Source organism: Suncus etruscus, chromosome 11, assembly GCF_024139225.1.
Source record: "Suncus etruscus isolate mSunEtr1 chromosome 11, mSunEtr1.pri.cur, whole genome shotgun sequence".
Taxonomy (NCBI): domain Eukaryota; kingdom Metazoa; phylum Chordata; class Mammalia; order Eulipotyphla; family Soricidae; genus Suncus; species Suncus etruscus.
In genome coordinates this window covers 70,757,284-70,773,375 of record NC_064858.1, presented here as the reverse complement: position 1 = coordinate 70,773,375, position 16,092 = coordinate 70,757,284, and the positions used below count along the sequence as shown (strand labels likewise).

The 16,092-nt window shown below is 34.7% G+C and overlaps 1 protein-coding gene and 1 pseudogene across 3 annotated transcripts in view; one reads left to right on the top strand and one right to left on the bottom strand.

Moving 5' to 3' along the window:
- LOC126022102 (syntenin-1-like) overlaps nucleotides 1-5,094 on the bottom strand; it is a 50,262-nt pseudogene extending 45,168 nt beyond the window's left edge.
- SYT1 (synaptotagmin 1) overlaps nucleotides 1-16,092 on the top strand; it is a 594,801-nt gene that overhangs the window by 90,306 nt on the left and 488,403 nt on the right. The window lies entirely within an intron of this gene.

Genomic DNA, 16,092 nt, shown 5'->3' with positions numbered 1-16,092 from the left:
ATTCACGTATTACTTATCCATGGCTATTCTATTCATTCACTTTAAGTTTTGTGATGTTTTTTATTAAAAAATTACAATGTTTTAATAATATAAACATGAAATATATATGTTTAAGGAATATGCCTGTGGGTTTTCCTACTAAATAAAGGGTATCAAAGTTCTGTAGCTATATCTCTCCTTTCCTTCCTTCCTTCCTTCCTTTCTTCCTTCCTTCCTTCCTTCCTTCCTTTCTTCCTTCCTTCCTCTTTCCTTTCTTCTTTTCCCCTTAATCTTGCTTTGTTACTTCCTTTCTTTTTCCCCTCACTTAATCTCAGTTAATCTTAATCTTCTCACTTAATCTTTTTCTTTCTTTTTTCTCTTTCTTTCTTTCTTTCTTTTTTTCTTTCTTTCTTTCTTTCTTTCTTTCTTTCTTTCTTTCTTTTTTCTTTCTTTCATTCTTTCTTTCTTTTGTCTTTCTTTCTGTCTTTCTTCTTTCTTTCTTTCTCTTTTTCTTTTTTCTTTTTTCTTCTTTCTTTCTTTCTTTCTTTCTTTCTTTCTTTCTTTCTTCCTTCCATCCTTCCTTCCTTTCTTTTTCTTTCTTTCTTTCTTTCTTTCTTTCTTTCTTTCTTTCTTTCTTTCTTTCTTTCTTTCTTTCTTTCTTTCTTTCTTTCTTTCTTTCTTTCTTTCTTTCTTCCTTCCTTCCTTCCTTCCTTCCTTCCTTCCTTCTTTCCTTCCTTCCTTCCTTCCTTTCTTTCTTTCTTTCTTCCTTTCTTCCTTCCTTCCTTCCTTTTTCTCTTTCTTTCTTTTTCTTCCTTTTTTTTCTTCTTTCTTTCTTTAGCAGTTTTATTCCCTAAAGCCATTGACTCTGGGAGACTAGAGTGGGCTCTTATCTGATGATAAATATTACTCAGAAAGTTTTGAAGAATGATGTGTAATTGCTATAGCAAATCTTGAACAACTTGGTTCTGAGCATTTAAAGAGGTGATTATTGTGCCTGGGAAAAAATTCTACTACATAAACTGAATCAAATACCATATTATGTTGCATGGCTTTGAAACATGAGATAATAAGTTTTCTAAAGTAGCAAATTCCACTTGTTGAGCTGACTTGTAATTGGTATGCACTTTTGTGGTCAGAGAAGAGCCAATAATGCTACCTTTCCTGATTATTACCCCTCAATGTAAAACATGGGGTGTCAGGTATATGGGAAGAGGAGATAATAGATAAGATCACAAAATTTGTCCTCGTAAATAAGTCCCAAGCCTTTCTTGCAGGATAATGGGAGGAAAACTTCTCCGAAAAATCTTATAGTGCTTGTTGAAGGGGTTCACTGAGAGGTAATACACATTCTATTTTTTTTTGGAATAGGCATATTCTATTTTCTTTTGGAATAGGCAGCAAATAGGATCAAAAACTAACAAGAAAATTGTTCTGAGCCTTGCCTTGATAATAAAAGAAGAGATCAATTCCAAATAAGGAATGAACATGCAAGGTTGTTGTGTCAGCAAAACCATTCTGAAGGCCCCAACAGCTGAACAGTAGAACGCATAGGGGGATGAGGGGTTGCAAAAAGTAAAAACCAAACCTTCTCTCCAGGTAAAAACCTGAAAAAATAAGACTTTTGGAGCTGGTCCATGAAAAAATCTAATTCCTCTTGAGCCTTTTGTGTTAAACACCTGGGCTATTTAAATTCAGATTTCCTTTTAAAGTAATAAATAAGTTGCTGAGTTCTGTTTGAAATCCCAAGGGAGGGAAGAATCCAATTTATATTACCTAAGAGTTTTTGAAAGTCATTAAGAGTCCTTAGGATTTTTGATAAATAGAAATATTTTGGGGATGCACTGAAGTACACTTCAATACAAAGCCCAAGTATTGAAATGGAGGTATAATATCTGGATTTTTTTCCTGTGGCTATTATTAAACCAGCACCCTGAAAGCAGCTGAGAACAAATTCATAAGCACATTGCGAGTCCTTGTGAGTCTGAGCTGACATTAAAATGTCATCCATATAATGCACCAAATGTATCTGGGGTAACATTTTATTAGTTTGATGTAAAACCTCATCAACAAAATATTGATACATGGTGGGTGAAATCGCCATGCTCTAATGCAAAACCATCTATTGAAATTGCTGCATAGGGGCCCTATTATATATATATATATATATATATATATATATATATATATATATATATCATTGGACCACTTGGGGAAGAAGTATCAAATGGAGGTTCGTAATGTGTAAGATGTATGCCTTACATTCCAGATGCTCCCTCTAGGATCTAAAACATTTTTTTATCACCTAAAACCCATTACTCGAAATAATGCCCTCACATACACTTAAATTTAAAAAAGTATTTCTCATGTGTTCTACTACTTTAAAAATTGTATATTGAGGGCCAAAGTGATAGCACAATAATTGGTGTTTGCCTTGCATGGAACCAACTAGGGACAAGACCCAGGTTCAATTCCCAGATAATATATGGTCCCCTAAGCCTGCTAGGAGTGATTTCTGAGCACAGAGCCAGGAGTAAGCCCTGAGCGCAGCTGTGTGTGCCCCATAAAAAGAAAAAAATAAAAATAAAAATTGTATATTGACCTCTCTCTATAAAGACATGCCTCCTTTACTGCTTCAAGTACATAGACTTTTTGATAAGTTCCCCTTATCAATTGGGTATATTTTATTTAAATTTTTTATATCTTTCTCAATTTATTTCACATGAAATAGTTGAAAAACTTTTTTTCTCCTTTATCACCAAGATTCAGAAATAGTTAATAATAAAAAAAAAAAAAGAAATAGTTAATAATATAGACTCAGTCAGGGACTATAGTTAAGAGCATAGGGGAGTCCCACTCCTGCAAGAATCCCCCTCAAGTATAATTCAACTAATGTAGACCTAGAGGCCCCCAGATTGGACTGCGATTCTGATCAAGGTATTTAATACATACATACACACATAAATATACATTTAACCCTGGTACCACACACCCTGAAATGCACTGAGGCATCACCTAACTGCTAAGCATCATGGGAGTGGTCCTTGAATCTCTGTGAGAACAGCTTTGGAGCCCCTCAAATATGAGAAGTTAAAAATAAGTAGAACTATAATGGCAAAGGCATGAACTAGCCAGCTATCCTCTGTTCATATTAACCATGTTAATTCAGAAGACACTAAGACATTAGGACCCTCCTATGCAACATCTATTCCTCTAATCCTGGCCTAAGATTTGCCACAGCTCAATAAACCATCCCAAGAGTTTCCTCTGTGGATTGATCCCAGCAAAATTCAGGCCAATTACATGTCCAATAGGACTAACAAAGCACTGCATAGGAACTCTAAAATCCTCTTCTGACTGTAATGAGTGCTGCAGGGGATTGTGTGTTCATTTATCCTGTAGTAGGAAAATGTGAATACTTCTCAAACAGAGTGTTGCCATGTCAGCTTCCTCTGGAGAATAGAAAACTAAGTGGTAAAGGAAGCATAAGGGCCTGATTGAAATCAGAGCCTATGGGATTGCAGAGTCTCCCATCTTCATGGGGTTCATAGGATTTAGCTGGTAACTTCTTTCTCCCTGTTTGGGAAAGAATGCTGGTGCTTGGCTTAGCATTTTGACAGCCCTCATTTTAAAATGGTTCCTTTAAGCCTTAAGTAGAAGCCACTAGGTTGTACTTTTATCAACAAATGATAGCAGTGTCCTTAAGTAAGCAGAAAGAAGCAGAGAAGGAGAAATGTAAAAATACGAGGAAAGAAAGGCAAAAGTGAGACAGAAGGAAAGAAGGAAGGAAGAGATGGAGGAAGGAAATAAAGGAAAGAAGGAAGAAAGGAATGGAGGAAGGAAGGAATGGAGGGAGGGAGGGATAGAAGGAAGGAGGGAGAGAGGGATGATTTCTATATTTGATAGGGCTTTCATACTGCCAGGACACTTTTGCGTGTGCTGTATCTTGGTGTCCTTCTTAGGTAAATAGCAAAGCCTTTCCCTTTATTAATCTGCTGCAGCTGCTGTTGCTAACAAAGACAGTTGCCAACCAAAATAGATACTGCTTTTCAATGATGATCTAAAGGTAGGGGAATGGAGGAATATTGCCAGAGAGAGCACCGCAGTAGCCTAACAAGGAGTCTTGTTAGCAAAACAAATTGTGGATTGATGCAAGATAATCCCCTAAGGGTTGGTAATTCCACCGGGTGCCTTCTGTGGACACACGTGCTGCTTTTCCTCTATGGACCAGCACTTTGAAGCAGGATGTGTCAGAAGGAATAGGAAACACTCGCCTCCCTAAAACATTCATGCTTCCCGATTTCTATGTGACAGCATAATTCATAACTAAAAATTCTTAAACCAGTACAAACAGGATTTGAGAAAACTAGAGCTGGATGCAAAATCTGATGTGACTTCTGAATGAACTTCTAGATATTTAGTTAGGAGTGAGTCCTAGTGTGTAGGCCAGAAGTTTCTTGGCTTACTCTTATTACTCTTTCTCTCTAAAGGGAAAACTGGAAAACAACTAGCAAGAGCTTGATTGACACACAGTTGACTTCATATTAGAAGACCAATCCTCTGCCTCTTGAATCTTTTCTGGAAATCGCCTGCAATTCTAATCAAGGTATTTAACACACACACACACACACACACACACACTTTGATAGGGTTCTTTTGATGATCATTCTTTCATCATCCATATTTGTTATACAGATTATCATACATACTTATAATATGGGGTAAGGGTGCATTTGTGCAGAATATTGGAGGACTGTATCTTTCTTTTAAATAAATATGTGTGAGATAATATGGGGGTTCAGACTCTTGTTTTGCATGCAGCTGCCCCCAGTTCTAACTCTATTACCACAGAGTTTCCTTAGCATAGCCAGAAATAAGTACTGGAATAAGTACAGGAATGAGTACAGAAATAAGCCCTGATTATAACTAGGTGTTTCCCCAAACAAAAAATAATATGCAATAGTAAAGGAAATATTACTATTGCTATGATTGATATCCTTAAAGTATTAGTTTAATTGATATACATTAACTTCTTACATAACAATTTTGCTTTTTTCCACTCTCATTTTGTACTTCTTCCAATCCAAAGTTGTATGGTTCATTATTTGAGGATGCCATAGTTGTTCATGCATTCTAAAAGAATATGCTTTGGCATCTGCCTGTGTGCTTTGTGCTCTGTTGTACAGATGATATTTTAGCAAGAGTTTTAGGTAAGGGATACAAGTGAAGGAAAGATGTGTCTCAAGCCAGCATTTCTTACTACCATATTATGCCTTATTCTTTCATTTATGACTAAGTCAACAATGGGGAACATAAATTACATTGTGACTCTAACATATGTCAGTGTACTTAATTGCAGTTGTAAAGAATTTGCTTGAATATCTAAACTAATGAAGTTCATCAAATTTAATTATCATTCTTAGATTTTTTTCATTAACCAATCAAATTGCTTCTTGGAAGTAATTTCTAACACTTTCTCTAGACATAAAGAGAATTTGATTAAATAATTAAAAGAAACTTCAATAAATGTACTAATCATTATTTGGGACATTATACTGAAGTTTTGGATGCCTAAACAATTAACTTTCACATTATTCTCAATTTATACCCCCAAATAGTGACTATCTCAAAGATTTTAGTCCACTTTTAACACTATAAAAGTGGGCTACAATTCATTTTCATTACTAAAACTATAGAGAAAAAAGGAAAATGTACATGCCTATTTGTTTAGCATGTTAAACATATATCATGTGCAATGTCTGTCCAGTAAGATGTGCATGTCCTTTTGAAGATGGAGTGATAGTTCAGGGACTTAAGTCCTAGCCTTACATGCGGCTGAAGCAGTTTGATCCCTGACACATCTGCCCTTGCAAATACCACCATCAGTGGACCATAAGCACAAAGCCAAGGGTAAGCCCAGAGCATAGTTGTATAATGACCCCCAAACCAGAATAAAATGGAAATCCTTCACCTATGGATTACAGATCATTTCCAAACAATAAATTTATCCTGTCTCTTAGGAAGTATGATACCACATGACCATTGCTATTGTTGTTGTTGCTGAAATATTTTTTCTTATTTTAGCAATTTATTTACATAGATTATTAATGCACAATACCAGATAAAAGTATTGTAATTTTCTGTGAAATAATTGTTACAAGTGCTAATTTTTAATAATAAAAACTTTTTTTTAAATCTGTAGTTCTGGGACCGGGAGATAGCACAGTGGTAGGATGTTTGCCTTGCAAGCAGATGACCCAGGATCAATGGTGGTTCGAATACCAGCATCTCATACGGTCCCCGTGCTTGCCAGGAGCGATTTCTGAGTAGAGAGCCAGGAATAACCCCTGAGCACCGCCAGGTGTGACCCCTCCTCCAAAATAAAAATCAGTAGTTCTGTGCTCAGGATTAATCTAGGGTATTCAGTGCTGGAGATCATATGCAAAGTATGAGCTCAGTCTATTGAGTATTGTCTCTGACCTACTATTCTATAATGTGTTCATTTCAGGCATTATAGTTCTTCCAATCATTTCTTAAAATGTTTTGATTTGTTGTACTTTACTTTGATGCTTTTAGGAACAATTTCATATTCCACTCTTCAAATACTTTGAGAAAAATTTCAAAATGTAGCCCGAAGCCAGCATATGTAAATATGTTACCTAGGTTCCATGCCAGACTTATTTGAATCAGTTTGGGGAAGGGGAAACTAGAACTAGCTTTATAAATATATATATCTGATGATTAAAATGCACTCTAATTTTTGAGAACAATTTCTTTATATAAGACCAATGAAATTTCTGAGTAAAAATTTATAGAAGTATAGACAAAATTGATATAAGAAATATAAATATTAAACATAAGTTTAGATGTATGTATTTTGAATACATAAATTCTCTGAAACTTTATAAAGGAGTTTCAATTGTTTATTTTTACATTTTTTTATTTAAAGCACTGTGATTTACAAATCAAATATTCATAGTTAAATTACAATGTTTCAGCATCCTTCCCACCACCAGTGTAAACCTCCCTCCACCAATGTTACCCAGTCTATCCCTGCCACTACTCCCTGCTCCAATCTGTCAGCATAACAGGCACTTTCTGAAGTTTGGTTGTTAAAGTGTGGGTCTCATGTCCATTCTTTTTCTTTTTTGTTTCAATCGAGTCTTAAATATTCTACAATTAGGGGCCGGGAAGGTGGCGCTAGAGGTAAGGTGTCTGCCTTACAAGCGCTAGCCAAGGAACGGACCGCGGTTCGATCCCCCGGCGTCCCATATGGTCCCCCCAAGCCAGGGGCGATTTCTGAGCACATAGCCAGGAGTAACCCCTGAGCGTCAAACGGGTGTGGCCCAAAAACCAAAAAAAAAAAAAAAATTCTACAATTAAAAATTTGACTTTATGAATAACTTTAAGGATATATTTTTTACGCTAAGAGCTTCATGAAATGGCAAACAAAGATTATGAAAGGCATTTGATTTAAATTACGTACAATTTATTATCACTTTTATTTTTTCAAATAACAAGTCATTCTCCCAGCATTATATATATCTGAAAAGCATCAATTCTTTGGTGTGATACTTTGGAGTGACTCTCAAGCAGTGCTCAGGGCTCACTGTACCATATACATGAATCCCAGCCAAGTGGGCAACTGTTTAGTGCTGGGCCTGAGAATGTGATGCTGCATGGGCCTTACAGGGCCAGGATATTTTGGGAATGCTTCAGAGGCACTCAGAGGCTTCTGGGACTGCACACACAAAAGGACAGAATGATCTGAGAAATATGCAAGGGAATAACAAATACCCAAGGACAAAAACTCGTTTGTTTTTTTTTACCAGCGTGTGGGTAGGGGGTATAGAATATGTAGGGGTCAGTGGCAGAGGGAAGTGCCCCCCATGTGAAGAGCATGAAGTGCTGGAATGTTGATATATGAAATATTGCCATTAACAGTATTGTCAACCATGATTCCTAAAATAAAAGAAAGAACGATACAGTCAAGATGAATAAACCTAATCTTGGATATCTTTGGTGAAAATAAAGTCTAGTAATAAATCAGTGACATTTCTGAAAAAATGATGTAACCCCAAATATTAGAATTATTTAAATTATCATCTTATCTCTAATATACCTCAAAAAATGAAAATTATTTTTGTTTTAAAGATCACATTCACAATGCTTGCATGCCTTGACTTTGCTAGGGTCATATTTAAAGCATAAATTATAAATTAAAAAGTTAGGACTCAAAGCACATTTTTCAAACAGAAATTACATGATAGATGGTATTAGATCCCCAGAATCAGAGCTTTGTAATATAAAAATGATTTTGACTTGTAAAAAAGTGGAGTTCAACAAGGATTAGTTTGAATTAATGTGAAGCCAATATAGTTTTAGTTTCTGTAACTTTTAAAATATGAAAAATTTCAAGATAATTGCTTGAATATGCCTTAACTACCCTGTTTCATTTCTCCTACACACAATATATATAAATGTACACACACGCACACACACACACTTATATATATATATATATATATATATATATATATACATACATATGAGGAAGGAGGAAAAAAAGTAATTCTAGGGGACTCAATATTCAGCTACCTACACTACTCTAAGTTTCCCCTCTATTTTGTGGTATCATTGTCAGAGACACACAGAAGTTGAATGTATTGAACTTGTGAGCAATGTGCAATAAAACATTATAGAAATTTAAAAAAAATGGAGTTCAAAGTGGTAAAGGAGAAAATACTGGAAAGCAGTGAATATGGTTATAGAAATAAAGCCAATGAGATTAGGTATTTTTAAATGTTTAATTTTGGACTATCAATATTATAATAAAAACAGATTTAAAAATATAAATGAGATTATGAAAGTGAGGCCAGGTGTTCTTTCTAAACCATAGAGAAAATAGAGTTATAATATTAGTAGTATCCTCTGAACTAACTAGAACAGATTTGGGTGATGTGAAATTATGAGGGTTCAAATGGTATCAGGTACAGATAGTTAAGCATATTTAAAAAAGATGTGAGTAAAAAATCAGTGTTGTCAGTGGGTATGCAGATATTTCTCTGTAGAGAATGGCTAGACATCCATGTAGAAATCAGCTGTACAAAAAATTACTATGCAGAAACAAGCATGACTGGTGTTAAGAGGGAAAGAGGGAATTGTTGGCTCCCTTGGGCTTCTTTCACTTAATCACCCTTTCCTCTTGTTCACAGCTTTATATAACTCCACATCCAAAGTATCTCTATCCTGGTGTCATTCACAAGTCCAGTCTTAGTGCTCACATGGACCAAATTTACCGATCTGTTACACATACATTTCAGCTGTTCCTGAAAGTGCTATCTACTTGTTGAATGTCTACTTTGTATTAAACATGATACAACATGTACTGCTTTAGCTCAGACATTAGACCATACAAAATTTTTTGAATTTCATTGTTTTTTGTTGTTATTTTTGTTTTGTTTTGGGCCACACCCGGTGATACTTAGGGGTTACTCTTGGCTTTGAGCTAAGAAGTTGCCTCTAGTTAGGGGGACCATATGGAATGCCTAGGGATCGAACTGTGGTCTGTCCTAGGTTAGCTCATGCAAAGCAAATGCCCTACCACCTGCACCACTACACCGACCCCTTGTGTTTATTTATGTTTTTGGGTTTTGTTGTTGTTTTGTTTTGTATTATTGGTTTTGGGGTCACACCCGGTGACTCTCAGAGGTTACTCCTGGCTATGCGCACAGAAATCACTCCTGGCTTAAGGGACCATATGGGATGTTGGGGATCCAAGCAAGGTTGTCATGGGTCAGCTGTGTGCAAGGCAAACACCCTACTGCTACACTATTACTCCGGCCCCATTGTATTATTTCTCTTTTATTTTCTAAAATAACTTGGATCATTTGAAGAGTTGAAGTAGAATCAAAGTCTGAAGATCAGAAGAATAAGGCCAAATTAGGATTCATCGATACAGATTTTAGAGATGTTGCAATAATTTTAGATAAAATCCCTTTTACTTATATTTAACATGATGGACATATCTCAAAAGTAAATATAGAAACTACATTGTCCCCGTCATTTATTTATTTAGTTATCTAAGCAGTACCATTGCCATCAATCTTAAGAGTCACTTGATTGTAAAGTCTTTTAACTTTTCTAAACTCATTCTTCTAGAACCTTCATTATGTCTATTGCATTTTATAATGTACATCAGACATTTAAATGAGTATAAAATATATTTATCTATTTTGCTCCACTAGTTTGGGATATTATGCAAGTTAGTGGGTAAGTTTTTATCACAGCTTTGTGCCAAACACAGATATAAATATAAGACTTAAACACAAGATACCATAAAATTTTGTGGAATGATTAGACAAATTCTTGTCAGAAGGTTTATGTTCAATAAGTTCTTCACATTGCTGGTGAGAATGTTGCACTGGTTAAAGGGGTTGTTCTTTTAATGACTAAAACCCAACCACAAACATGTCTGTAATCATGGTGTTTAAATATATTCTTAAAAAAGAGATACATTCTATATAAAAAGAAAATGTAGATTATATATATATATATTTATTTATTTGGTTTTTGGGTCACACCTGGCAATGCTTGTAGCTTACTCCTACTCTGTGCTCAGATTGCTCCTAGCTGGCTTGGGGGAATATATGGGATGCTGCGAATTGAACCACCATCCTTCCTAAGTTGGCTGCATGCAAGGCTAATGCCCTACCACTGCACTATATAGCTCCGTCCCCAGAAAATATAGTTTTATGAAAAAGAGAATACTTCGTAGTAGGGGGATAGACCAACTGATGACCGAGTGACTTAGCATCATTGAAAAACTGATGAGCTCCTAAATCATACCAACTCCTGAGGAGAAAAAAATTATATAAATTATTTTTTATCTAAAACATCATGACACCTATTAATAAGAGCCATTTTATGTCTGTGATATGTGCTTATTCACTATACTAAATTTATAAGGATAATAGTACAAAATTTAGAAAATCCTGGAAATACAATGACTAACCACTATTACATTGTTCACATTAAATTTAATTTTTGAAGCTAATACTTTGGATTATTCAGATGTTTGTAAATTATAAGCAATAAAGGATATAATTTAATAGTAAAAATCATTATAATCCTGAAGATAAACACTACATGAATTGAAATTTTCCTACCAAATTAGGGATTTTGCAGCTGATAACATGTAATTGTTATAAGTGTACATTATTATCGGGCTTTTAGATAGAAGAATAACAAGTATAATGTTATGTAGAGTCACTATAACAAAGATCTGAATTTAAATTTAGACCCACAATTAATATATGTATGTACTTACCTTGGGACCAATAAAAAAGACCCTAGCCTAGGCTTCAGAATAGGCTCTGTACAAAAACCAAGATCTCCAATCCCAGGGTTCTGACTTTGATAACTGTGAGGGAACAGAACTTTTGGAAACATAATGAAAAAACTCTATCCAGGCTTCCTCCTAAGATCTGTGCAAAAACCAAGACCACCATTTATAAAAGACTGATTACAACAACAGTGATGGAACAGAACTTCTAGAACTGTAAAGAAAGTCTCTATCCTAATCTTCATCCTATGACCTGTGTAAATACCAAGATCTCTAGTTAGAGAGGCCTGATTTTATCATCCACAACTGAGCAGAAAGTTGCTTGGCATCATAAAAAGACATTGGGGTGTGAAAATGAGTGTATACAGAGCCTGTAGATGGTTCCATGAGAGTATGCTTCAAGGGTGAAGAAACCCCAGATCACTTAAACCAAAGAAATTCCCTTTCTAATTTCCCCAATACTTACTGTGCCATTGTGGGGGGGGGGGGCGGGTTTGGATTTTTTTGACTGTTTTTTTGTTTGTTTAGTTTTGTTTTGTTGCTTGTTGTTTGTTGTTTTTTCATAGTTGCTGGTTCTGCTTTTTTGTTTGTTCATTCTTTTTTGTTACTTTGTAGTTTGTTTTTTTTTTGGTTTTGCTACCTTTTTTTCTTTTTTCCCTTTCTTTTTCTAAATTGATATTTATAACACTTAGATGGACTCCACCCAGTGTTTTTTTCTTTCTTTTCCTTTTTATCTCCAACAGAACCAAATAACTTGAATCATCCCCTAAATTGAAGGGGGAAAATGGATGGTATGTTGTATGAACATTTAGTTGAAATAAAAAATGATCAGACTTGAACACCAAACCAAATGTCAATGACAACAGAATCGATACCCAATCTACAACAAATTGTATAAGTGGGGACTAGTTACACTAGCATTCTGGGAGTGTAAAGGAGGAGATATGGGATGCATGCCAGGAACAGGGGTAGAGAGAGGACAACACTGGTGGTGGGAATGCCCCTCATTCATTGTCACTATGTTCCTTAAATATTACTGTGAAAGATTTGTAATTAACTTTAGTTTCACTGTCGTATAATTCTATGTTTTCCTCTATAAATCTAATAAATTTAGTTCTTTAATCCATTGTAATTTGACCTTTGTGCATAGTGTTAGAAAGAAATCTGACTTTATTTACTTACTTATTTATTTATTTGCATGTTGTTGACCAATATTCCCAGCATTACTTGTCGAGGAGGCTTTTCTTTCTCCACTTTCTGTTTTTGCTCTTTAATTGAAGATTGTTCATATACTTGAGGATTTTCCTCAAGATATTCAATTCTCTGGAGGCCGGAGAGATAGCATGGAGGTAAGACATTGCATGCAGAAGGTCAGTCAGGTAGGTGGTTCGAATCCTGGCATCCCATATGGTCCCGGAGCCTGCCAGGAGCGATTTCTGAGCATAGAGCCAGGAGTAACCCCTGAGCACTGCCATGTGTGACCCAAGAACCAAAAATAAATAAATAAATAAATAAACAAATAAACAAATAAATAAATAAAGATATTCAACTCTGTCTCACCGATATGAGGGTCTATCTTTATTCCAATACCATTCTGGGATTTTTGATATTTTGGGGGAGGGGTATGCCTGTTAATGCTCAGGGATTAAATCATTATTTGTACTCAGGAATCATTTTTAACAGTACTTAGTGGACCATACAGAATGGCTGGAATTGAACCCAGGTTGGCTATGTACAAGACAAACATCCTACCTACCTACTCACTGTACTTTTGTGTCGGCCACAATATTATATTATTTGAATTACTACATTTTTGTAGTACAGTTTGAAGTTGAAAAAAGTGATGCCTCTCTATCTCTGTGTTTTTCTCTATTTCTCACACATACATTTTTGCATCATAGAAACTGTTTAGGAGTGTCTCTATTTCTTAAATTTTCTAGAAGACTCAAAAAATGATTGGGGGTAAGTCCTCTTTAAAGGTTTGCAATGACTCAGTGTGGATCTATCTTGGGCTTAGGCTTTTGTTTTTGAAAGACTTTTGATTATCATTTTAATTTCCTTGATAATGATATATCTGTTCAGGTATTCCTATTTAACTTTATTCAACCTTAGGAGGTTATATGAGTCCAAGAATTTATCCTTTGTTCTCTAACCTTCTAGGACTAGTTTCTCTTGTTTCATGAGTTTCTCAAACTTGTTTCATAAAGTTTTTCAAAGTAATATCTGATGATCCTTTGAATTTCTGTGGTGTCTATTGTGACATAGTTCCTTGCATTTCTGATTCTATTTATTAGAAGATATATTTTGTGGCCCAGAATGTGTTCTATCGTCAAGAAGGTCCCTTGTGCATTGGAGAAGAATGTGTACTGGGCTTTATGGGAATGAAAAAACCCTAATACACACACTTATAATCTACTAAAGCCTTATTTTCCATGTATTCCTTCAAAGCCAGTATCTTTGTTGAAGCTTAGCCTGGTTGATCTATCAAGAGATGCAGAGCTATGTTGAAGTCTCTATTTACTATTGTGTTGTTATTAATTCTTCAAGTCTCTTATCTTTAATTTTAAGTATTTTTCTGATCCCCAATTGCATGCATATGATTTCTCCCAAATATACACATCCCTTTATTATTAACTAATGACCATCTCTGTCTCTTACAATCATTTTTAGACTGAGGTGTGTGTTGTCTGATACTAATATCAGGCTTTCTGAGGAGGTTGTTTGCTTGAAAGGATTGACTTCCAACCTTTGACTTTGAGTCAAAGTGTTTGCTTTAACTATTCAAATATATTCCCAGCATCAGAAAGTTGCACTCAATTTTTCATATAATACTTTTATTTAAGCATCATGCTTACAAACACGTTCGTAATTAGGTTATAGCCATAAAATGCACATCTCCCTTCACCAGTGCAACTTTCACACTACCATTGTCCTCTTTTTTCCTTTTCACCCATCCCCTGCCTGTCTTCAACACAAGCATTGTATTTCTTTCTCTATCATTATAATGGAAGTTGTGAGTGTAGTTATTTCTCTAGCTGCACTTACCACTCTTTGTGATAAGCTCCTCATCTCTATTGTTTTTGGAAAATGCTATTATACTGTCTTTTATGGAAATTATTATGCTGAGTGAAATTAGTCAGAGGGAGATAGATAAATACATAATAGACTCACCCATATGTGGGATTAAGAAAATAAAAGACAACATTCAATTTTTTAATCTATTTTCCCTCTCTTTGTCTCTTAATTGGTGCAATTAGACTGTTAACAGATACAGGTGTAATGTAAGCCCTGAGCACATCTGAGTGTGGCCACAAAGCCACAAATCAGAAAAGAAAAATATAGAATAAAGAGTGCTGCTGAGTGCGTCCTCAACATACTAATAGAAGAAAATATAGAAATGGTATACTCAGGAAGATTCAGATAGTTTAGTAAATGAACTGAATAGAAGAAACTGAATTCCAGAAAAAACTTCTGGGTTTGTAGACCTTTATTCTAGGAGACATTGTAGAGTATTTAAACAAAAGTTTACGTGTGAAAGTTATAATATATTAACAATAATTATGAATAGACTTAATAAGTATTAATTTGCTGAGAAACTCACCTATACCACTTATTCTGTCAGGAGGAAATGAAAGAGGCTTTTGTCTTAAAAAATCATAATCTTCTATACAAAATAAATAAATATAAAAGTTGCTTACTCATTACCACTTTATTGAATTTTATTTTCTGGTTTTAATACCTATACTTGAATTGACCAATTGGCACTTAAATTATAACAATATGATTAATATTGCTCTGTTCTAAGAGAATATGTGAGCTGATATCTGCTTCTGTTTTTAAGTACATGTTCTTATCTATGTCTGCTGTATCATCCTGTACTACTAAGAGATGTCAAAAAATTAGGTTATTTCTTAAATTTAATTATCTGGTACTTTCTTTTAATAGTCTGTCTACTATTGACATATCAGATTTCATTTTGTCTGCCTATCTTTTGTGTGTGTGTTCTTGATATCGATAACACTAGCTGCTGTCACAGCTTATCTCCTCTTGATTCTGAAAATGTAATAAAGAAGGAAGATGCAAAGTAATAGCCATACACACTAGTTATTCAAGCATTTTGCCAACTCCTTTATTAAATCAATATTGGGGCAAATATAATATGCATGTGGCAGCTCAGTCTCACTATGAAAGAACAGGACCAATGCTGGCAAGGGACAGCATTTATTTGACAAATGCCAGAAGGAAACTATATTAAAACAAAACAAACTAAAGTCACCTTCTGAGAATCAAGTTTTGATTTTTTTTGTTTTCTTTTAATTTTCCTTTGAAAATACACAAAGAAATAACTATGGCTGGTATTTTTATGACTTCATTCTTTTCAGCAGCATGTTTATTATTACCTAACAGTTTATGAATAGAAATGAATTAAAAACAGGAGAGATATTATTTATATTTATTATATTACACTTTAATATATTGCATTTAATTGTAAAATAAAAGAAATATTTAAAGACATAACATTGAATTAAAATTGAGATATTCTACAGTTCTTTGGTAATTTACAATTTGTGAAGACTTCCTTCACAAAGGACTTTATCCCATTTTATAAAAAATTATAATACTAAAATCCTTTTCTAATAAAAGACAGTATGGGAATAATATTCAGAGGCAATAGAGATGAAGGCCAGCAAGACCAGCCCATGGTGTAAAGCTTACCATAAAGAGTAGTGAGTGCAATTAGAGCATTATCTGCACTGACGACTACCATGACA